The sequence below is a fragment of the Petaurus breviceps genome, unplaced genomic scaffold, assembly GCF_028583685.1.
Source record: "Petaurus breviceps papuanus isolate PSGF00001 unplaced genomic scaffold, PetGlider_PUasm1.0 175, whole genome shotgun sequence".
Classification (NCBI taxonomy): domain Eukaryota; kingdom Metazoa; phylum Chordata; class Mammalia; order Diprotodontia; family Petauridae; genus Petaurus; species Petaurus breviceps.
The window spans coordinates 4,131,427-4,153,647 of record NW_027185764.1 but is presented as its reverse complement, the minus strand read 5'-3'; the positions used below and the strand labels follow the sequence as shown (position 1 = coordinate 4,153,647).

The 22,221-nt window shown below is 38.5% G+C and overlaps 1 protein-coding gene across 1 annotated transcript in view; it reads right to left on the bottom strand.

Annotated features, from left to right (window-relative positions):
* The window catches only part of PCSK5 (proprotein convertase subtilisin/kexin type 5), a 609,050-nt gene that overhangs the window by 436,604 nt on the left and 150,225 nt on the right, over window positions 1-22,221 (bottom strand). The gene's annotated exons all lie outside the window — the stretch shown is intronic.

Genomic DNA, 22,221 nt, shown 5'->3' with positions numbered 1-22,221 from the left:
TCATCTATAAAAATGAATTGGAGAAGGAAATGGCAAACCACTCCAGTGTCTTTGCCAAGAAAACCCCAAATGGGGGTCACAAAGAATTGGACACAATTGAACAACAACAAACATTTATGCAAGAACTCCAAGCAGATCTGATATTTCCGCTGAACACCTACTAGCTACGTGCAGAATGAACAGAGAGGCACCTGTATGTAGCACAGTGATACTCTCTGGGCCAAAACTGGATAACAAGTGGAATTTTGATCATTTCTATCCTGGGTGCCTGGCAACTAGTTCAGAGTCATTTCTATCTATAAAAGAGTTTTTGGCAGGTCTCATTCAGTATCAGCAGGAGATGTGCTACTGTTAAAAAACATATAGCCAGGAGAACAAAAAGTCTCTTTAAAATGTTTTCAGGGAATCATGGGAAGCTGCATCTCCCTGATTTGTGTGTACTAAAGCAGAGATAGATTCATTCCAGGCATAAGATTGCGGGAAGAGAAACAGAAGGCAAAAGGGTAATGTAACCTGGATGATGGGAATCTAACAGAGGCAAAAGGTGATCTGTAAACATTCAATTTTAGAGGCTATGTAACAGTACTAGTTTGCCATAGATCTATAAGATAAATAAACAGGTCTGGGATCCTTGTGCTGTCATATGCTCCCCTCTAAACCAAACAACTGTGTCCCAGATGTCTATCCCTTTCTTTTTTGCTTTTTTGGAGGGGGAAGGTAGGGCATTTGGGGTTAAGTGACTTGCCCAAGGTCACGTGGCTAATTTTGTGAGTGCGTGTTAAGTGTTTGAATTCAGGTCCTCCTGACTCTGGGGCTGGTACTCTATGTACCACTTAGCCACCCCCGTCTATCCCTTTCAAAAAGCCATCTCAGGGCTATTATTTCCTTGATTTTTTAGAGACAAAAAGTTTTGGCTTTTATTTGGGGGGAGGGGGAACAGGATGGAGGAGAGAAAGAAGGAGGAAAGAGAGGAAGGGAAAGATGCTATAAACAATCATAGCAACACTAACCATACTCAAACTTTTGCAATTCATTCTCTCATTCATTTTCATAATAGCTCAGTTCTTTAATAGGCAAGAAGTATGCAAATAAAATCACTCAGGGAGCTGCTTTCCTATTTATCCTTACTACAACCCTCTCCACACCCACTTTCTGTGTGTGATGTAAGTAATCAGGCCCAGTGGCAGACTGTGAGTTTTCTTGATGGTTCCTATAACAAGTGGTTTGCTTTTTGGGTTTGGGTTGGTGGGTTTTTTGGATGTCATACATAAAGATTTTCTCTACAAACTCATACTCTTGATGCAGCCTTGGGGGGGGGGGGAGGTAACCCCTATGTTCTTGAGAGCCCTGACAGTTGAGCACAGGTTCTGGTAGGTCCTACTATGCTGGAAAATCCTTGAGTACAGTCTTTGAAGTGAACTAGGTCTATTTTCCATGGATCAAACAAGTTAAGAACAGGGAGGCTAATTAACAATGAACACCATTTCATCTAAATGTGAGTTCTTTGTCCAGTGACTAGGGAGATATGCGATTAAAGAAATACACAAAATAATCAAATTGATCTTGACAATCTATCAATGAAATCAGGTAACAAAAAGAAGTTGTAGCTAAATGGAAGGGATGCCTGATAGGCTCTCTTTGGAGAGACAAGTGGTAGACTTGGGTTTAGTGTGCATGCCCAGAGGCAACAAGAAACATTTCACGAGGTATCTGATCATTTTATATGGCAGTGCTCATCAGAGACATGGGGGAAAAAAAGTCCACTGTGAAAACAATTGTCCAATTTCACAGCCTTACAAGTTTGGTCCTTAAGAGCAGGTAGGAGAAGTCATGCTTCCTCCAACCCCCTAACACCTACCCCCAACTTCTTTATAGAGGTAGAGGTTGTTTGTACTTTATTCTCAAAGAGGATCATGACATCAGGGGGGTGATGCCATGACATGTATATTCTGTCTCTCTGTCTCTGTCTCTCTCTGTCTGTCTCTGTTTCTCTCTGTCTCTCTGTCTTTCTCACTCTCTCTCTCCATCTCTCTGTCTCTGTCTCTCTCTCCCTCCCTCTCTCTGTCTCTGTTTCTCTCTGTCTCTGTCTTTCTCACTCTCTCTCTCCATCTCTCTGTCTCTGTTTCTCTCTGTCTCTTTGTCTTTCTCACTCTCTCTCTTCATCTCTCTGTCTCTCCATCTCTGTCTCTGTCTCTCTCTCTCTGCCCCCCCCATCTATCTCTACTACATTTCCCTACATATATACTTTCTGTGCATGACATAATCAGGTCCAAAGGGAAACCCTCTTTGAGTTTTCTTGATAGTTCCTACAACAAGTACTTTTTCTTGGATGTTGTACATCAAGAAGGAGAGATGTATTCAGAAATGTAGATCTTATAAAAACAAATTATAGCAATAAATTATTTTTAAAAAAATAACAATCATATCTTATACATTAAAATCTGCTGCAGAAGATATGACAGATCTGAAGTCCTTCACTTACTTTTCTAGGCACATTTTGGGTTGTTGTCCTTAGTTCAATATAGAGACATGTGTCTACATACACGTATACTCCCCTTCTTGCACTCTCCTGTTCAGTTAAACTGACCAGATCTCAAATATCTAAACACGAATAGGAAATGAAGGCTTGATACCATCCATTAAGCAGAACCACATAAAGGAGGACAAATAACTTCACACTGAAAACTTCTTGCTAATTTTTATTATTATTATTAATGGCATTTATACAGTGATTTAAGATTTACAAAGAGCATGCCAGACACATGCAGAGAAAGAACTACGGAGTCAGAATACAGAACAAAGCAGACTATTTTCTTTTTTGTTTTGTTTTCTTTCTCATGGTTTTTCCCCTTCCTTAGAATTCTTCTATGCAACATGACTAATGTGAGAATGTGTTTAATGAGAATGTATGTGTAGGGCCCCTATCGGATTGTAAGCCGTCTTGGGGAGGGAGGAGGAGAAAACTTAAAACTTACGGAAGTAAGTGTTAAAAACTAAAAAGAAATAATTTAATTTTTAAAAAGATTGGCAAAGAGCTTTACAAGTATTATCTCATTTGATCCTCATAACAATGCTGTGAAGTGTTACTATTATCTGTGTTTACAATTGAGTAAACCTAGGCAACAGAGGAAGTTAAAGTGATTTTTCCAGATTCACTTAGCTAACTGTCTGACGCTGGATTTGAACTCAGGTTTCCCTAGCTCCATGTCCAGTGCGTCAGCCACTGAGTCGCTTAGTTATCAGGGACGATGCGCTTTTGCTCATTATTTTTCAGTTGTATATAGGGAATATCTACACATAGAGAAACATGAGTCTGGTTAAAAGATGTGATGTTCACTGTTACAAGGTATTATTCAATTGTATCTTTGAATTTTAAAAAGTCTTTCAAAAAGCAAATGTACCTTCATTGATCAAATGAAATGAATGATTAATTACTCATAAGTAGAATAGCAGGTGAATCTGTGATTCCTTGATAGAGGAAACTTTCTCTCCCAATGCAGGTTAGTAATTTTTCTTCTACTTATACTCCCTAGAACGCCCTGCTAACTGATGTAATTTGCCCAGAGTTACAAAGCCAGCATTTTCCAAAGGCAGGACTTGACCAAGGTCTTCTTGGTTCTGAAGCCAGATTTCTCTATCCACTATGCCAAGACGACTCTCATGATTAACAAAAAATAATTATTTATAAGTTGGGCCCAAGGTCCTAGGACATAGTCAGAGATTTTTCAAACATAATGAAAATCAGTCACATTGCTCTCACAAAAAAATATCAATACTTAGTGGGAATTACTTTTTTTGCACTGTTATTAAACAAAACTTTTTAAAATTTAAAAATTAGTTATTTAATCTTTATCTCATCCTTCTCAATGTCTAGTTTTACATTTTTTGTGTGTCTTTTTGGAGGGGGGAAGGCAGGGCAGTTAGGGTTAACTGACTTGCACAAAGTCACACAGCTAGTAAGTGTTAACTGTCTGAAGCTGGATTTGAACTCAGGACCTCCTGACTCCAGGGCTGGTACTCTATTCACTGTACCACCTAGATGCCCCAATGTCTATTTTTATATGATACATGTAATAGATTGATAAAAGAATGCATCATATAATTTACATATAAATTAATATACATACATGAGATACTCAAAAGGGTTTTTTTTTAATGTTTCAATTATGTTATCAAATGAATTTGCAGACAATTGACCTAGACTATGTTATGTATTTTGATAGACAAAGCTGGTTCATCAGTAAGTTTCTCTGGGACAGAAATCAGACCTGATAATGATGAGCTGGACCCAAAATTGAAAAGAAGGATGAGATTATATTGGGAAATTATTGCTGATTTCATCTTTATCTCTTTTTGTGTGTCTTCTCACGTACATAATGCATTAGTAAAGGAGTACATGTATATGAATTTACTGGAACAGGGGAGCTCCCAGGCCTGGGGGGTTGAGGGGTGACACATGAATGTTTGGTGAACCAATTTCCATGCATGAGTAATGGAAATGCTTGCTCCTTCCTTGTGACCAAGTACCAGCATTCTCTTCCCAGTTCAAGTATTCCTGTGTGCCTTTTGCTTGGCTGTTGAGTTGGAATGGAAGCAGGGCTACAGATGTGACCAGAGAACTACATTATAGAAATGGAGGTGATGTGATCACATAATGAAAATGTGGAGGGCCTGCATGCTCTACACAACATCAAAGGATGAAGAGGAAGGTTCCCAGAGCAAGCAAGCGGATGTGGATGACAGTCACCCAGGGTGAGGAAACATGAGTAAATTACCATATGCACCATTGGGAGATGGACTCACATTGATGAGACAGATTCAAGTGTATATGGTGTGCCTATGTGCAGTTTCAGAAGACCCCAGGGAAAGTAAGCAAATCATGGTTAGTTAGGGTTAGGGTTTGAATAATTTTTAACTACAATGGCCATTGGTCTCACAGAGGAGTGATGTGCTTTTAATGAAGGTTCTGTCTTCAGTCATGCCTTCAGTCCCTTTACCTGGAATATCCTCCACTCTCCTTTATGTCGTATTATCAAGTCCTGCCAATTTGGGTTTCATAACCCTCCTCACATGTTTCCCTTTCTGTCCTTAAATACTACCATCACCCCGGTACAGGCCTTCATCATTTCATACCTGGACTGCTGCGATAGCCTGCTGGTTGATCCAGGTGCCTTGTCTCTCTGCACTCTGATCTACTCTTCACTCACCTGTCAAACTGATCTTCCTAAAATGAAGATTGGACTCTCACCTCACCCCACCCCGACATGACTCCCTACCACCTCCAGTATCAAATATAAAACACTCTGCTTGGCATACAAAACAGAAGGGCTTGAACCTGACCCATTCTACCTTTCCAATCTTCTTACACCTTAGTCACCCCCCCATGTACTCTGGTATCCAGTGACCATGAGTTCTTTGTTTGCTGTTCCTTGCACATGACAATCCATTTCCAAAATACAGGCCTTTTTACTGGCTGTTCCCCATTACTAGAATTCTCTCCCTTGTCATTTCTGCCTCCTGTCTTTCCTAGGTTCCTTCAGGTCCCAGTTAAAAGCTCACCTTCTATAAAAAGGCTTTTCCAATCCCCTTTAATATTAGTGCCCTTTTTTGATTATCTCCAACTTATTCTGTGTATATCTTGTTCATACCTAACTATTCACGTGCTCTCTCCCTTCATAGACTATAAGTTCTTTGAGAACAGGGACTGTTTATTGCCTTTCTTTACATCCCCATCACTAAGCTACAAGGAAGCATGGAGGCCATGGAGTCCAAAACCTTCATTTTACAGAGTAAGAAATGGCAATACCTGGGGAATGAAAAATTTTGCTCTGGCCAAGGATTCCAGCCTCTCTTCCTACCAAATTCTTTACCAGAGTTGCTAATATGACCAAGAAGGAAATCTGACTGATTGGAGTTTCGTTTTTAATTTCCTTTCATTTCCTCTGCCCATCTGTGGTGGAGATGCTCACGAGTGAAGACTTGGCCCAAAGCAGGACAAGAGGAAGGAGGAGAATGAAAGGAAACGGGTAATCCCAAATCGGGTAACTACACTGGGGACAGATGCTGTCTGAAAAGGTCATTAGAACCCTTTGAAAAACACCAGTCATCTCTGGAAAGCATGCAAACTAAGAGGACATAAATCCCAGGTCTTCATTTTCATCCATACTTAGTAGTGTGATTTTACCATTACAAGGGAGGGCACTTGCTTTTTTTCTCCCTAAGCAAGGTCCTTCTCTGTTATTGTTCTACTCATCTTTGAAGGCCCAGAAAGCATTTCTCTTCCTCTATGAAGCCTTCTTTAAATGCCTGAGCCCCAAATGACTCTTTTCATAAAAGCTTTCATTCTTTCACTATCATGATCATAGGCATCATCATGATGTAATTTATCTGCCTTAAAAAACCCACCTACACATGCATTTGGACTTCATGACAATCTTGTAAATTCTACAGTTATTATCCCTATCTTACAGACAAAACAACAACTGAGTTTTAGAAAGGTCAAGTGTGGGGCAGCTAGGTGGCACAGTGGCTAGAACAACAGCCCTGGTGTCGAGGATCTGAATTCAAATGTGACCTCAGACACTTACTAGCTGTGTAACCCTGGGCAAGTCATTTAACCCCCTCCCCCCCATTTTGTAAGAAAGAAAGAAAGAGAGCAAGAGAGCAGGAAAGAGAGAAAAAAAGAGAGAGAGAAATGAAGGAAGGAAGGAAGGAAGGAAGGAAGGAAGGAAGGAAGGAAGGAAGGAAGGAAGGAAGGAAGGAAGGAAAGAAGGAAGGAAGGGAGGAAGGGAGGGAGGAAGGAAGAGAAAGGGAGGAAGGAAGGAAGAAAAAGGAAGAAAGGAAGAAAGGAAGGAAGAAAGAAAGAAAGAAAGAAAGAAAGAAAGAAAGAAAGAAAGAAAGAAAGAAAGAAAGAAAGAAAGAAAGAAAGAAAGGAAGGAAGAAAGGAAGAAAGAAAGAAAGAAAGAAAGAAAGAAAGAAAGAAAGAAAGAAAGAAAGAAAGAAAGAAAGAAAGAAAGAAAGAAAGAAAGAAAGAAAGAAAAGAAAGAGGGAGGGAGGGCGGAAGGAAGGAAATTCTAGTGACTTGCCCAGAGTCACATAGTGAGGAAGTATCTAAGGTGGGCTCATCCCCAGATCTTCCTGACTCCAAGCTCAGCCCTTGATTCATTATGCCACGCAGACTCTATATGTACATGTGTCCTGATGGCAGATGATGTTCCTGTGGCAGTCCATGAGTGTACTAACATGACTTAAGTCTCATACTAATAGCACTGGAAAGAACACTGGACTTTGGAGTCAGAAGGCCTGAGTGTGAATCTCAGTTTTGACAGTTATTCTTGGTGTGAATAAAGACAAGTCATTTATCCTCTCTAAGTCACAATGTTCTTTCCTGGAAAACATGGACAGTATTACTTACTAGCATTGCCTAATTCACGAGATAGTTTGCAAGGAAAGTAATTTATAAATATTCATATTGTAAGTATAAGCTCCTTAAGGGACTCTGTCTTATTTATCTTTCTATGTCTTCTCAGACACAGTACAGGTGCTTTGCACATAGTTGGTATTTAATAAAGATTTTTTAATGAATGAATACATTAACTGCTGATTGTAAAAATAAGACCCTTTTTATTTGAATAATGTAATATACACAAGAGTCAAAATTTTCATGGTAAGATGGACTGCTTAGATGATTCTGAAGAACTAATTAACAAACTGCATTTTTCCACCTTTAAATGTATTCAGATAGTCTTTGAACACTAACTCTGAATCCTGATTGTTAAGTTTTCTAACACTGCTCAGGAAATGGGAAAGAGAAAAAGAATTGGATTTAGTGTCCCAAGACCTGGGTTCAGATCTTAGCCCTGCTACTGTCTGTGTGAGCTCATTGTGCCTCAGTTTCCTCATCTCTAAAATGAGGGGATTGGATTAGATGGAGTCAAAAGTGTCTTCCAGCTCTAAGCATCCCCAGAGTCTACTGTTTCCAAAAGTGGTTACCAATTTTTCCAAAGAGATTATAGAATATAATTATCTCACACAAAATTAATTGACATTAATTGGAATCAGTATATTTCAGATTCCTTCAAAATGCCATTAGCTGCCTAAATAGAAATGGTATGTGAATTGGGCCCTGCCTTTTCTTTTAACAGAAGGCTCTTTAGCACACATATTGACCCACAGTGAAAGACATTAGCTGTGTATACCAAGAACATCACATCAAGTCTTATTCTTTTCCCCAAACCCTAGTTCTATGTAATCAGCCGCTTGCTAGACATTTCCACTTGGGACATGTCCTGGAGGCAATTCAGTCCCAACATGTGTCAAATGGAACTTCTTACACTTGCTGTCAAAATCATCCCTTTTCTGAACTCCCCTTTCTATTGAGGGCACCACTGTTCTTCTAGTCACCCAACTTTACAACACTGGAGACTTCCCTTTCCCTAACTTCCTCTCCTGCCCCCTATGACCCAACACATCCAAATAGTTGCCGAGTCTTGTTGATTCTACTTCCATATTTCTTGTATCACTCCCTCCTCCCTCTTCTACCCTCCCTGATACCCATACCCTTTTCTTTACTCACATCACCCCTCTCTTGTTTGGGTTCTCACTAAATCCTACCTAGATTATTTCAATTATTTCCTGATTATTCCTCCTGGATTGAGTCTCTCCCCTCCTCAATGTATATTCTCCATAATCTGCCTAATTTATGTTCCTAAAACACAGATAAAATCTTAGCCAATCTCCTTCTGTAGTTCTCTATTGCCTTTAGGGTGAAATACAGTTATCAGCCTAGAATTTAAAACCATTCACAAAACAAACAACCACCCACCTCCCCCTGTTCACATTAAGGCTCATGGGAGCCATATTCCCTGTCTATTTCATACTATGCCATATCACATACTATCCATTTAAGTCAAATAGGCTGTCTAGCTATTCTCCATACACTACGTTTTCTTGCTTGCTTCTGTGACTTTGTATACTAGGCTCCCAATCTCTAACCTTACCTTTCTTTCCTATAATCCCTAGGTTCCTTCAAAACAAAGTTAAGTTGCTGGCTCTGGTCCCACCAGTTTTTAACCCTCTTCCCTCTCTCAAAATTACTTTGCATTCACTTACTCTCAGCCTTATCTTCCCTTAACAAGCTTCCTATACCTTCCTCTTCCTCTTCTCTTTCAGTTTATTTTATTGAAAAATAAATCAGACCATTCTAAATCCGTCCCTCCTTTACCCTTTCTCTTCATCTCAAAATCCTCTGACAGCCTTCACTCTTTCCTCCTTTCTGTCACTCTCTGACAAAGACATGACCTTCTCCTTGCCAAGGCCTATTCCTCTGCATGTACTCTTGATTCCATCCCCTCTCTCCTCTCCAGAAAACTACATCCTCAATTACCCTCTCACCCAAATCTTCAATCCCTCCCTATCTACTGGTTCCTCCTCTGTTGCCTTCAAACCTTTCTTTCCAAGACTTCTGCATCCTTGAGCTATCAAAAGCTATACTTTTGTCTCTATTGGCCATTTGTCTAATTATTCCCTTCTCTCTGAGTTTCCCTAACTTTACTTTCCCTTGGTTTTGTCATCTCTTTTTTCTCTACACTCTCTTGATAACTTCATTAGCTCCTATGACTTTTATTACAATGTCTATAAGAATCACTCACATCTGTTTTTTTATAGCCCTAGACTCTCCCTCAACACTAATTGCTTATTGAATATTTCAAAGTGAATGTCCCAGGAACTTCTCAAACTCAACATGTCCAAAACTGAATTCATCCCCCTCCCCATCCTCAACCCTTCTCTCTTCCAAATTTCTCCATTTCTGCCAAAAACATCAACACTTTCCCAGTCTTTCAGGTTCATAACCTAGGCATCATTCTGGATTTTTCACTCTCCCTCAGCCCACATATCCAATCAATTGACATATCTGGTCATTTCTAACTCTGTAACATCTCTCATTTCTGACCACTTCTTTCCGCTCACACAGCTGCCACCATCATTTAGGCCCTCACTACCGAATTATTGCAACAGCCTTCTAATTGGTCTCCCTGCTACAGGTTTTTCATCACTACAGTTCATCCTGCCCACTGCTGCCAAAGTAATTTTCCTTAAGTACAGATATGACCATGTGACTCCCCTATTCAGCCAACTCCAGGGGCTTGCTATTGCATCTAGGAAGCAATATAAGCTTCTCCATTTAACTTTTTAAATCCCTTCAAAACCTGATCCCAACTTATCTTTCCAATATTACTTCCCCTCCTAAACTCTGTGGTACAAGCTAACTGGTCTTCTCTTTATTCTCAAGGCCCCTTATATATGCATACACATGCGTTCAAGCAAGCACACATGCTAGAGTGAGAATAAGTTTTATTACCTTAAGAAGACAGTAAGAATAAGTTTTTCAGCTTAGCGCAGAGACCTCCATTTTGTTTTTAAGTCTTCATTTTGTGACTGAATTGTTTTTAGTAAGGTGATTTCCAATAAGCCATGCTTCCATAATAAAATAAATACATGTGGGTTGTTGTGCAGTCATCTCAGTTATGGACCCTATTTGAGGTTTTCTTTGCAAAGATACTGGAGTGGTTTGCCATTTCCTTCTGCAGCTCATTTTAGAGATGAGGAAACTGAGGCACACAGGACTAAGTGACTTGTACCACACCGCTAGTAAGTGTCTGAGGCCAGACTTGGACTCATGAAGATAAGTCTTCTTGACTTCAGGTCCAGTACTTTGTCCAGTGCGCTATCTAGCTGCCTTTGTATGTTAAGAGCTAGGAAACAGCATGAATGTACTCTTTTTTTTTTTTTTTTTTGCTTTTTGGAGGGTGGAAGGCAGGGCAATTGGGGTTAAGTGACTTGCCCAAGGTCACATGGCCAGTAAAGTGTTAAGTGTCTGAGGCCAAATTTGAACTCAGGTACTCCTGACTCCAGGACTGGTGCTCTATTCACTGCACCACCTAGCCACCCCTGACAAATGTACTCTTAAACAACTAATAAGTATATATTGACTCTACTGGATAGACTATCAATGGGAAAAAATAGAAACTTTTTCAAATGTAGCTCATGAAATGAACTACTGACCAAATTTGTGGTAAACAAATTAAAAACACCCATAAGCTGGAAATAAAAGAAATCCAATAGAGGTCCCAGCCATGAGCCTGCTGATGAGCTGAGACGAGGGCAGACTCCTCCTACATTCCTTTCACTTGAGACTTGAGCATCCCATGTTCATTTAAAAGCAGTTTTAATGAAGACTTGCCTGGTTACTATCTGCTTATAAGAGCATAGGCTCTCTTTTACCTTTCTTGTTCTCCCACCAATTGGCATGGTTCCTGACACATAGTAGGGCATTTAAATGTTTATGGGCTGATTCTCTGTCTCTCTCTTTCTCTCTCTGTCTCTCTGTCTTTCTTTCTCTCTCTTTCTCTTTTTCTCTCTTCCTGTCTCTCTGTCCTTCTCTGTCTCTCCCTCTCTCTTTCTCTCTGTCTCTGTCTCTCACACACACACACACACATACACACACACACAGACACATACACACACACGGCTTCTGAGTACCTCTTCCCCGGTCATGCTCCATGCCTGGAATGTACTTCCTCCTCACCTCGGCTGCCTAGAATCCCTCCTTTCCTTCAAGATGAAAGCTCAGTCTCCATCTTCTAGAAGAAGCCTTTCCTAATCCTCCAGTTACTATTGGCTTCCCTGCCAAACTACATTGGATCTCACGAGTTTGAATTTAATTACACTTGTTTTCTATTTATTGTGCATATGCTTATACATGTACTTATTTTCTTCCCAATCAGAGTATGAGGTTTTCCATCACAAGGACCATTTCGTTCTTCATGTTTGCATCCCCAGCCCTGCTAGCCTGGGGCCTGGCTTCTGTAGCCCATTAATAACTTTGTGTTGTTTGTTTGATTGATCTCTGCACTTCTTACAGCCTTCCTTCCTCTGATAGAATATAAGTTCCTTAATGTTGTTTTGTTTTTGTCTTTTGTATTTGAGAACTTAACATAGTATCTTACATATAAACATTAAAAAAAAAAAGTTTGTTGAATTGAATACAAGCTATTTAGATTAGAAATTTTCTTTCAGTAATAATGCCAGTATAGGAACTCAGTTAAGCAGACCCTGATACTTACATATGAAGGCATTAGTGAGAAAACATTAACTCATTTAGAGCTCTTGAAAACCATTCATTTTACCAAAAAAGGAAGATAAATATTTATTAGATTCATGTACTTTCATTAGAGACCAATATATTTCAATGCAAGCTCTAAGATGAACTACACAGCATCAACAAGGAGATTTAACTTCACATACACACAGAAATCTTCACAGAAATGATCATTTGCTGCCCTCGGTCTTCCATTTCCCCGACTTACTACTTTCTTTAGGAATGAGATTTCAAGAAAGCCTGTGTCTGTGAGTTGTGCAAGCTGCCTCTCTCTAGCCATACCAGGGTTACAGGCTCATCCTCTTATAAACTCCTATGGGCGTGTCTACTTCTGTAGTATCCACATAAACATTGCAATGTTTGTGCAGTGAAAGAACAGTTTATTCCAAAAATAAACACCTTTGTTATGGTCTGTCTGACCATCATTTTCTTCACACTGGGGGAAAAAAAACGCCACCCACTTCAACATTTTCTAAAAATTTCTGAGGGACTCTACTGAACTGCCAATTAACATTGCTGCCAGCAGTTTGCTTAACTTTGTAACCATCTGTTGATCATTATTATCATCCCTGTTAATATAGCAGCTCATAGAAATGGATTTCTGATTTTGGTAAATTAGTAGGAAAATAAAAATCAATGTGTGTATACAAGATATATATGTACACATATATTTTATAAGCAACAGTAGAAACAATCTTGCTTCATGTGTTAAGGGGTACCTGTGCGTTTCTATCCTCAGAACACCTTAGGGTAGAATAACTAGTAATTGAACTCCCCTAGATGTATGCTAGGGTTTTTAGGGGGGGAAGAGGGACAGGGGAGAGGGGATCAGTTTCTTAGGGGAGGATACGTGTCATGATTACAGTCAAGAAGTATCACAACAGGGCAAAAAACACATGCAAACTCATAAAAGAAAAAAAAAACATGTAAAATCTAGTAAAAGGACAAGGTTCAGATGAAACTTTGGATCAAGGAAGAAATTATCAGGATGGGTCCCTGAACTTAAGAGGTGAGATAAATTCATAAAAACTCAGGGTCAGAAGAGTCTTTGAGATTATCCAATTCAACCTTCCAAACAATGCAATACAAAATCCTTGAGAGTGTCATTCAGTTCTCTGTCTGAATAATTGAAGGGGAAATCACTACTTCACAAAGCAGCCCACTTTCTCACTGGATAGTTCTGGCTTCCTGATATTGAGTTTAAATCTGCCTATCTATCACTTTCAAAAACTTGTTCTACTGCTCCTGTCTATGAAGCATCAGAAAATAGGCATATCGATTCCGTCTTGCATAGGAGAGTGCTGCAAATATTCAAAGATTTCTCTTAGTCTTTTCTCCAGGTTAAACATTTCTAGGTAAACAATCACTGCAGATTAATGTCAGTTCTGGAACCCAAATTCTGCGCTTATTTGGAAGCTCTTCTGTCCTAACTAGGGAGGGGATATTTTGAGTATGGAAGTCTGCTTAATTTTCTTTGATAGGCATTAACTAGAGAGCATTTACCTGACCCTAATTGCAGTTCTCTGCCTTATAGAAAGCCATAATTTTAAAACAGTATATTGATTTCATTACTTTCAGCCATCTACCCACATGCCAGACTGATGGTACCCATGGACTAATAATCTTGAGCCCATGACATCACAAATACAGCTCATAGACCATAAAGGATTTTGGAAATCACTTCATAGTCTAAGATTTCATTTTACAGATGACAAAACTGAAGTGAAGAGAATTTAAGTAACTTGCCCAGGATCATATTGGTAAATGAAATCAAATCTCAGTCATTCAGATGATGCCTATCCAAATCTATGGATTATCCAGGGAATCTGAGTAAACCCAGGATGTTGTAATATATTAAAGATGCCTTTATAATGGGCCAAACAGCATCTGAATGCACTGGTTAGGAAGCAGTGTGCTAAGCAAAGGGAATGAAAACCATGCAGCTCTGCCACTTATTATAGTTTTGTATAGTCCCAATTATCCTTCCCATAAACTATAGTCTGGAGATTATGCCGCTTTCAATATAATATATTTATATATTTATATGTATATGTGTGTATCTACATAAATATCAGTATACACAGCATATATATCAGTAAATACACAGCAGCTAGATGATTCTATAAATCTATATATATATATATATTCTATCTATCTATCTTTCTATCTATCTATCATAGAATCTATCTATAGATTCAGGACAGAATCTGGAAGACCTGAGTTAAAATCCTCCCTCAGTCACTTAACTAGGTATGTGACCCTGGGCAAGTCATTTAACCACTCTGAGTCTCAGTTTCCTTAACAGTAAAATGAGAACAATAATAGAACCCATTTCCAAGGGTTGTGAGGATCAAAAGAAATAACCTATGTAAAGCACTTTGGAAAACCATAAAATACTATACAAATATAACTATTATAACATCTTACTGCTCAAGGAAATTTTATGACAATGTCTGAGCACATGAGAATCGTTGGTACTACTTTCCTGAGGTATGCTTCCCCTTTAGCTCTGCCTGAATGACAGTATACACAGATTCCACCTTGATAGAGGGCTAATTCTTATTCTGGGATGCTTAATTGAAAAATTTTATGGAAATCAATGTCATCACCAAAACCAACAATAAACCATTACAATGAACCAGGAAGAAGGAATTGCTAAAAAGAGAGGCTGCGGTGGGCAAGCGATAGTTTTAGACGGGAAAATGAGAACAAATCCCAAACTTTACTCATTTGTAGATCAAGTCATCCAGGATGAGTATCCAAAGAACCATTGGGTGGTCTATAAGATTTGGTGAAATAAGCAAGTTTTGGATTCAAGAGCCATGATTCAAATATAAAATATTCCTTTTCTTCCTCTTCTTCATACATATTGTGATCCTCAGTGGATCTTACCCATCCAGACAAATCTTGAATTAATTGTCTCAAGTCTCCCTTAAGTGATCATCATACTCTTTATCTCATTGTGTAAGAATCTGGATTGAACTGGATTCAATTCTTACTGCATCTATCTCATGGTGCTAAAGTGATATCCAGGCTCTACAGAGCCTGCTAGACATCACTTAGATGTTCCACTGCCACAGAGACCTGTCCAAGTTTCTTTCTATGTCAATTACCTTTATCTCTTCAATCAATCAATCCACAAGCATTTATTAAATGCCTCCTATGTACCAGGCCCTGTACTAAGTGTGAGGGATACAAATAGAATAAATGAAATTATCCCTATTTATTCAAAAGGAAGTTACACATCTAAACTGATCTTCATGACTCTGGTCTTTAACTTTTCTAATCAATCCTCTATACCCCTGCCAAATTAATTGTCCTAAAATACTATTTTCATTATATTACTACCCTATTCAAAAATTTTAATGGTTCCCCAATGTCCTTCTCCCAGGGTATTCAACTTTCTCTATAATCTGAACCAAACTCACTCTTCTAATCTTATACACAAACCCCCAGGTCCCATTAAACTGGACTATTTATCATCTTCCAAAGAACATGTGTGTTTTCTGGCTGGCTCAGTGTTCTCTATATTTTGAAATGTCCCTTGTTTGCCTTCATGGTTATCAAAATCCTTTCCATCCTCCAAGGTCCAGTTCAAAAGTCACATTACCCATGAAAATTCTTTTACTATTTATAAAAACTGTTTATCACTTAACACATACTCAAAGTGAACCATGATCCTGTTGATATTCATATTTCTACCAGTAATGGAAATAGCAAAGTTTTAAGATGTTTACTCCAATGATGAATGGGTAGATGGATTTAAAAAAAACCAAAACACTTATTAAATTATTGTAAAAAGACAGTTCCTGACCTCAGAGTGCTTATATTCTGTTTCTACTCTGCCATCTTGACTCCACCCCCTAGTGCTTATGTTCTAATAGGAATGTTATAATAGGATTTTAAACCCATTTTGGTTTCACATACCTCCTTGATATTATTCAGTTTCATCTTTGCATGTACATGAATTTTATCTCTGGGTAGCTGGAAGACTCGTTGAAGTCTGAAATAATTTACTTGACCACTTCAAATAACATGTGCCTACTATATGTCAAGCACTGTGCTAGGTTCAGAGTATATAAAGACAAAAACAAAATAGCTCCTTTCCCTCAAGGAACTTCCATTCATTTTATCAGTCATAGTTCTTAGCATTATACCTTAAAGATTTAGGTGTTCTATCAGATTGGCTAACATGACAAAGAAGAAAAAATGAAAAGTACTGAGGAGATGTGGAAAAATAGGGTACACTAAGGCATTCTTGGTGGAGTTGTGAACTGGTCCAACCATTCTAGAGAACAATTTGGAACTATGCTCAAAGAGATATAAAACTGTTTGTTCCATCAATATTATAGTAAGTCTGTATCTCAAAGAGAAGATGACCTATTTACACAAAAATATTTATAGTGGTGGCACACAAAAATATTTGTGGAGGCAAAGAATTGGAAATTGAGGGGATGCCCATCAATTGGAAAATAGCTGACCAAGTCATGGTATATGATTGTGATTGTATATTATTATAATATAATTTAAGCATACTTTTTTAACCTTCTTTATTTTTCTTGCCTTTTTTTGTTTTGCTTCCTCCCCCCAAAAATGGTTAATATGGACATATGCTTTGCATGACTTCACATGTATAATTGGTATCATATTGCTTGCCTCCTAAATGGGCGGGGAGGGGCGGGAGATAGGGAGAGATTTTGGAACTCAAAAAAATTTTAAAAGAATATTAAAAAGAAAAGAAAAATAAATGGAATATTAGTTGTTCAACATTTGTTCATTATTGATTACTTGACAGCAAAGTTTAAAGGAAAAAAAGAGACAGTATGATGGCTTAGGTTTTGTGAGTGGGCTAGTTCAAGTGATGAGAAAGGTTGTGGCTTTTTCTATACAATTGAATACAGCAGGGTACAGGATCACAAACTTTGGTCATTTGAAATGACCAAAACGAAAGGTCAAGGACAAAGTAAGGAAGGTTCATTTGTTTTCTTTCCATCACACGTACTGGATGATAAGAAAAAACAGAGTGCATTTTTGGGCACTGGGCAACCCAAGTGTTCTAGGAGGTTTAATATTCTCTGTAGATGTCAGCAGAGTTGTTACACAGAGACACAGGAGAGTGGTGGGTGTAGAAGAGAAGGGAGGCTATGTCTCCTGATTGGCAGGAGAGGCGCTCATTGGTGCTGTGGTTTGTTTTTCTCTGGAATGACACAGGGCATTGATTGAAATGAACACTTGCCAACTATTTTCTGATTTGTGGGGATGTGACTAGCTGCACATAGACTTTCCCTTTCAAATCAGTGTTGTGCAAACTTCCATGGATTGAAGAAGGGTAAGGTGGGAAACTGAGATCCAATACTACCAAATGGACTGCCAGACTGACTGTGAACCAAGAACAAAATTTTCCTTAATTGAACCTAATCTCTTCCACTTTTTCCCCAAATTGAGCAATTAGGAGATTGTTTGCATAGGGATGATCTCTTATTAGAATGTTTCCTTTAAGTACCTTCAAGCCAAGAAGCAATTCCTTCATTGGAGCTTGTGGAAATGGATTTTAGAAGCAATCCGGTGGCATTACTTAATAATTATGGGGAACATTAACAGGAAGCCAGCCCTTTTCTTTTCTAAAATGTAATTTGTTTGTGTTATTCAGGAAATTCTGCTTGCATAGAAACCTTTTATCCTCTTGGTCCCCTCTGTGAATAAATCTGGCATGGTGCTGCCTGAGGTTACCTCTCATGTCTTCCTTAAAGGCCTCTGGGACAGAAACTAATAGAGGAGAAGAATTGTTTTCTTTTTTTATCATGAGTAGGAAGCTATTTCAATGTGGAAAACTAACTGAATTCTGAACTTATCTGCTTCACCAATAGCTTTATTTTTCCAAAGGCCCTGAGGTAAGTTTGAGGGAAAATGATGGGCAAAAATTTTCATTAAAAGTTTATTTCCAAATTGAAGAAGTACAAGATCGAAAGTAGATATAGTCAGTAACACTTTTAACAAGATTTTTAAAATACTCCTACACCACTTTAAATCTGTGTAGCATGTTTCCAAAGAGCTTGGAGTGCTCTGGACATATTAGCTCATGTCTTTTCAGAGTCTCCACTGACGTACTAGCCTGGTGTGACATGTTGGCATGAAGCTGACCTTGAGTTCTAGAATGTTATGTTAGCGTAACACAGTTTTGATAGGTCCTACCATGATGGAAAGGTTTGAAATAGTACATAGTTGTCTGCAAGTCCAATCTGGAATTTAAAGGAACAGAGAATAGAGTCCTACCCTCAGCTGACCTAACTGTAGGGGTTTAGGGTAATAAGAGATTTTTAATAAATGCTTTAGTGGATGAATGAAACTGATCTGGTAGACAAAAGATACTGAAGGTTAAGGGTGACCCCCTGGGTCTCTCAGTCTGATTCTGATCCTGAGAGGGGATATAGCCCACATTCCAGAAGAAACTATCGCTTCCCAGAATAGCAGGCTTGATTTGAATGATACAGACTATTTTATACTCAGGAAGACAAAAAATGGTACTGAAATCTTTTGCAAGTGCATCTATCTATGATAAGGAGGCCCATGGACTTTTGAATACATGAGCATGAGTAGGCAAGATAAAGATCAGAATGGGGGGTTGTTAGAATAATTGTGATGTTTATTAGGACCTCCACTAATGGAATCTTCAGTCATTCTTGCTGTTTCTGTCCTTTACACCCTATACTGGGCAACGGGGTGATATCACAGATAGAGCATGGGGACTGGAAGAGTCGTTTCCCTGAGTTCAAATCTGGCCTCAGACACTTAACGCTTACCAGCTGTGTGACCTTGGGCAAGTCACTTAACCCCAATTGCCCTACCTTCTCGCTCAAAAAAAAAAAAAAAGAAAACCCCAAATGGAATCAGGGAGAGCCAGTCACAACTGAAATGACAGAACAACAAAAATGTCCTATACTTCTACATCAGGGCAAAAGTGCCTAATCTGACTAGAACATCAGTCTGTGGGCTTGTCATCCAAAGAACTGTCAAGCTAAGTTTATCGAAGCTTATCATAGGAAGGGTAGCCACTAGGTGAATTTTCCAATTTGCAGCAATTCATGAAAAAAATCCCTGTGTCGTTTATATCATGAATTCTTGAAACACCAAGATATCTTCACACCTTCTCTGTTATATCCACATCCTTCCCTTCTCCCCCTTCCAGTGGCAGCCCTCAATAGCATTACTATATACTGGTCACTTGGGTGAAGCTAGCTATTTTGTTGTGGTGTTTGTCTCCCCTCAAAGGCAGCAAAACTGTCCTGGGTCTAATTAGCCCAGGGGACTAAGAATTTAAATTGAGCCTCCTTTGGACTTCCTGGAGTCTCTGGCCATCCCAAGGACATATAAGGGCCCATCCACTTAGATTCAGGGCCCTCAGACTTAGGGGATGTCCCAAGAACAAATGAGTCAACACACAGACCTACTGATCAGACACATTTCCATATGGATGTGAGGGTGGCATGGGCTATGTCTATCCAAGATAAGTAACGGAGAATTCTTATTGAATATATTTTCTATGCTACAGCTAAGCAAGCTTTTTTTTAGTAACCCATGAATAATCTATAAATGTCTCCTTTAATTTTAACATAGAACCTAAATTAATACGGAGCAGGTTCAAGTAGAAACTCCTTTTATACCATAAACATCATCCAGACAGAGGGGATTGTTTCCCAAGGTCTTTCCCTAAAAGAAAGCTGGCATTACAAGGAAGTCTCAATTTCTAATTTCCCCATCTACAACTTTTAAACTAATCCAATCCAATGAAACCCAGTCCAATGGAGTGAGTACTTAATAAGGGTCTGCAAAAAATAAGGTACCTTACTGGTGTTGGGAATATGGAGAGCAAGAAGAATTCCAAACTACAGATCTGTTGTCATCTGGCAAGTCTTAGCACTTCCAAGATTCTCCCCATCCACCCACCTCTTACTTTCTCCCTTTTCTGTCTCCTTTTACATGGATTCTGTCCGTATATTATTATATTTACATATATAAATAACCTAGGGACAGAACTTGTGCATAAGGTTACAGAAAAATAAAATTGAGTTTTATAAATGAAAAAGGAAAAAGAATCCTTCATTATAAATAGTCATAATCTTCACTGAGGGAGGATGTTAAGTTTCTTGCTATAATAGTACATTATATCAATGTAATACTTAGCTACAATTTCCTAATGCCTTCTATATATTCTCCATAATTTAATTTGAGACCCATTAAGGTATATCATTTAAGGATATAAAAGGTATATTGTTGACTCAAAATTCCAAGAACTCCTAAGAGAATTCTTATGCTTTGCTTTATTATGTCAAGCTGTCCAGTATGTTTGCCTAAAAGATAATAAAATCCATGGGTTAAAGAGAAAGTTGTTCTGTATATTCAGGTGCAATTCTTAAAATTGAGTAAATCAAAAATGTTTAAAATGGATACATTGGAGAGATAATAAATAGAACAGAAAGTGTTTCACATTAGACCACACATTAGAGGGAGGAAAAATCACTGATATTTCAGCTTTCAGCTGTAAAAATGAATTGACTCGAAGCCAAGAGATTCTGGCAATTTTTTTAAAAGGTTCAAAAAGCAAAAAAATCTTAAAAGACTGATATTACTGGAGTACACAGGAGTCTAGGGGCAGTGAGGTCAAGTTGAAAGTAAAGTATACTAGTCAGAGAGACAGGAGACCGAGCTTTTAGTGGTACCTTTACCAAGGATGTCTTGTGGGATCTTATTCTCTATCATTATTTATTCTCTCTCTGTGCCTCCAAATTCTCATATGTAAAATGAGGGACTTGGCCTATGATGTCTAAATTACTCCTAGTGCTAAAGTTTTAACCTTCATTTTTATAGTAGAAAACAGAAAAAGACATGGAAAAGAAAGAAAAGTTCTAAAATCTGGAATTTAGGCCTTACTATATTTTTGTAATGCCTAGCACCTTGCTGATACTTATGACACGGGAGGGTGTGTGTGTGGGTGTGAATGCCTCATTTAATTATCTCATCATTTGAATATATAATAATTATATGTTTATAATATATTATAAGGGCAGCTAGGTGGCAGAGTGGAGTGCCAGGCCTAATGTTCAAATCTGGCCTCAGAAACTTACTAGCTGTGTAATCCAGGGCAAGTCACTTAAACCCTGTTTGCCTCAGTTTCCTCATCTGTAAAATGAGCTGGAGAAGGAAATGGAAAACCATTCCAGCATCTTTGCCAAGAAAACCCCAAATGGGTCATGAAGAATTAGAAACAAGACAATATATTATGCAATTTTGATTTGTTATAACCATATTATAAAATTAGAATCATAGTATAGTAAATGACTATGTGCATATGCCTACAATGAAGCTATATCTTTAAGGATTCCTTCAGTAACATAAACTACTGGGCTTTTCAGAGAGGAGCTGAGAGAAAGCAGAAAACTCAAATATACAAACACCACTTTTCTAAGAAATGCCCTCGTCCTCATCTCAATGTTTCTTCATTTGCTGCCTCTCAACTCTCAAAGCAGGAAGGAGATACATCACATAAAAACCCTCTGATGCACATTAATTCTGACAGGTCACCTTGACCTTGGTACTGAGCTCCCAAGAAGAATCCTTGAAGCTTTCTCAGTTTTAAGAACATTTGAATCATATGGAACTCAAAATTGGCACTAATGATGGCAGAGAAGAGCTGGATGTCTTAACATTCATTTCCCTCCCTGGTTATAATAAAAAGTCCTCCACAGGAATAAAAAAAATTGGGCTTCAGATCAAGAAGAATGCTGTGCATCCCATATGCTTTGTCTGGGATCTGACTCTGGCCAGTCCCCTGGCAGTTTAGGCTTCCACATCAGGACAAAATGAGAAGCTTATAAGCCATTCAATAGTGTAACAAAAGGAGATTTATTTCACTTCTAGAACTAGAGGTTAATCACCACGAATTGTTCAGTCATGTCCAATACTTTGTGACCCCAATTGGGGTTTTCTTGGCAAAAATACTGGAGTTGTTTGCCATTTCCTTCTCCAGTTCATTTTACAGATTAGGAAACTGAGGCAAACAGGAT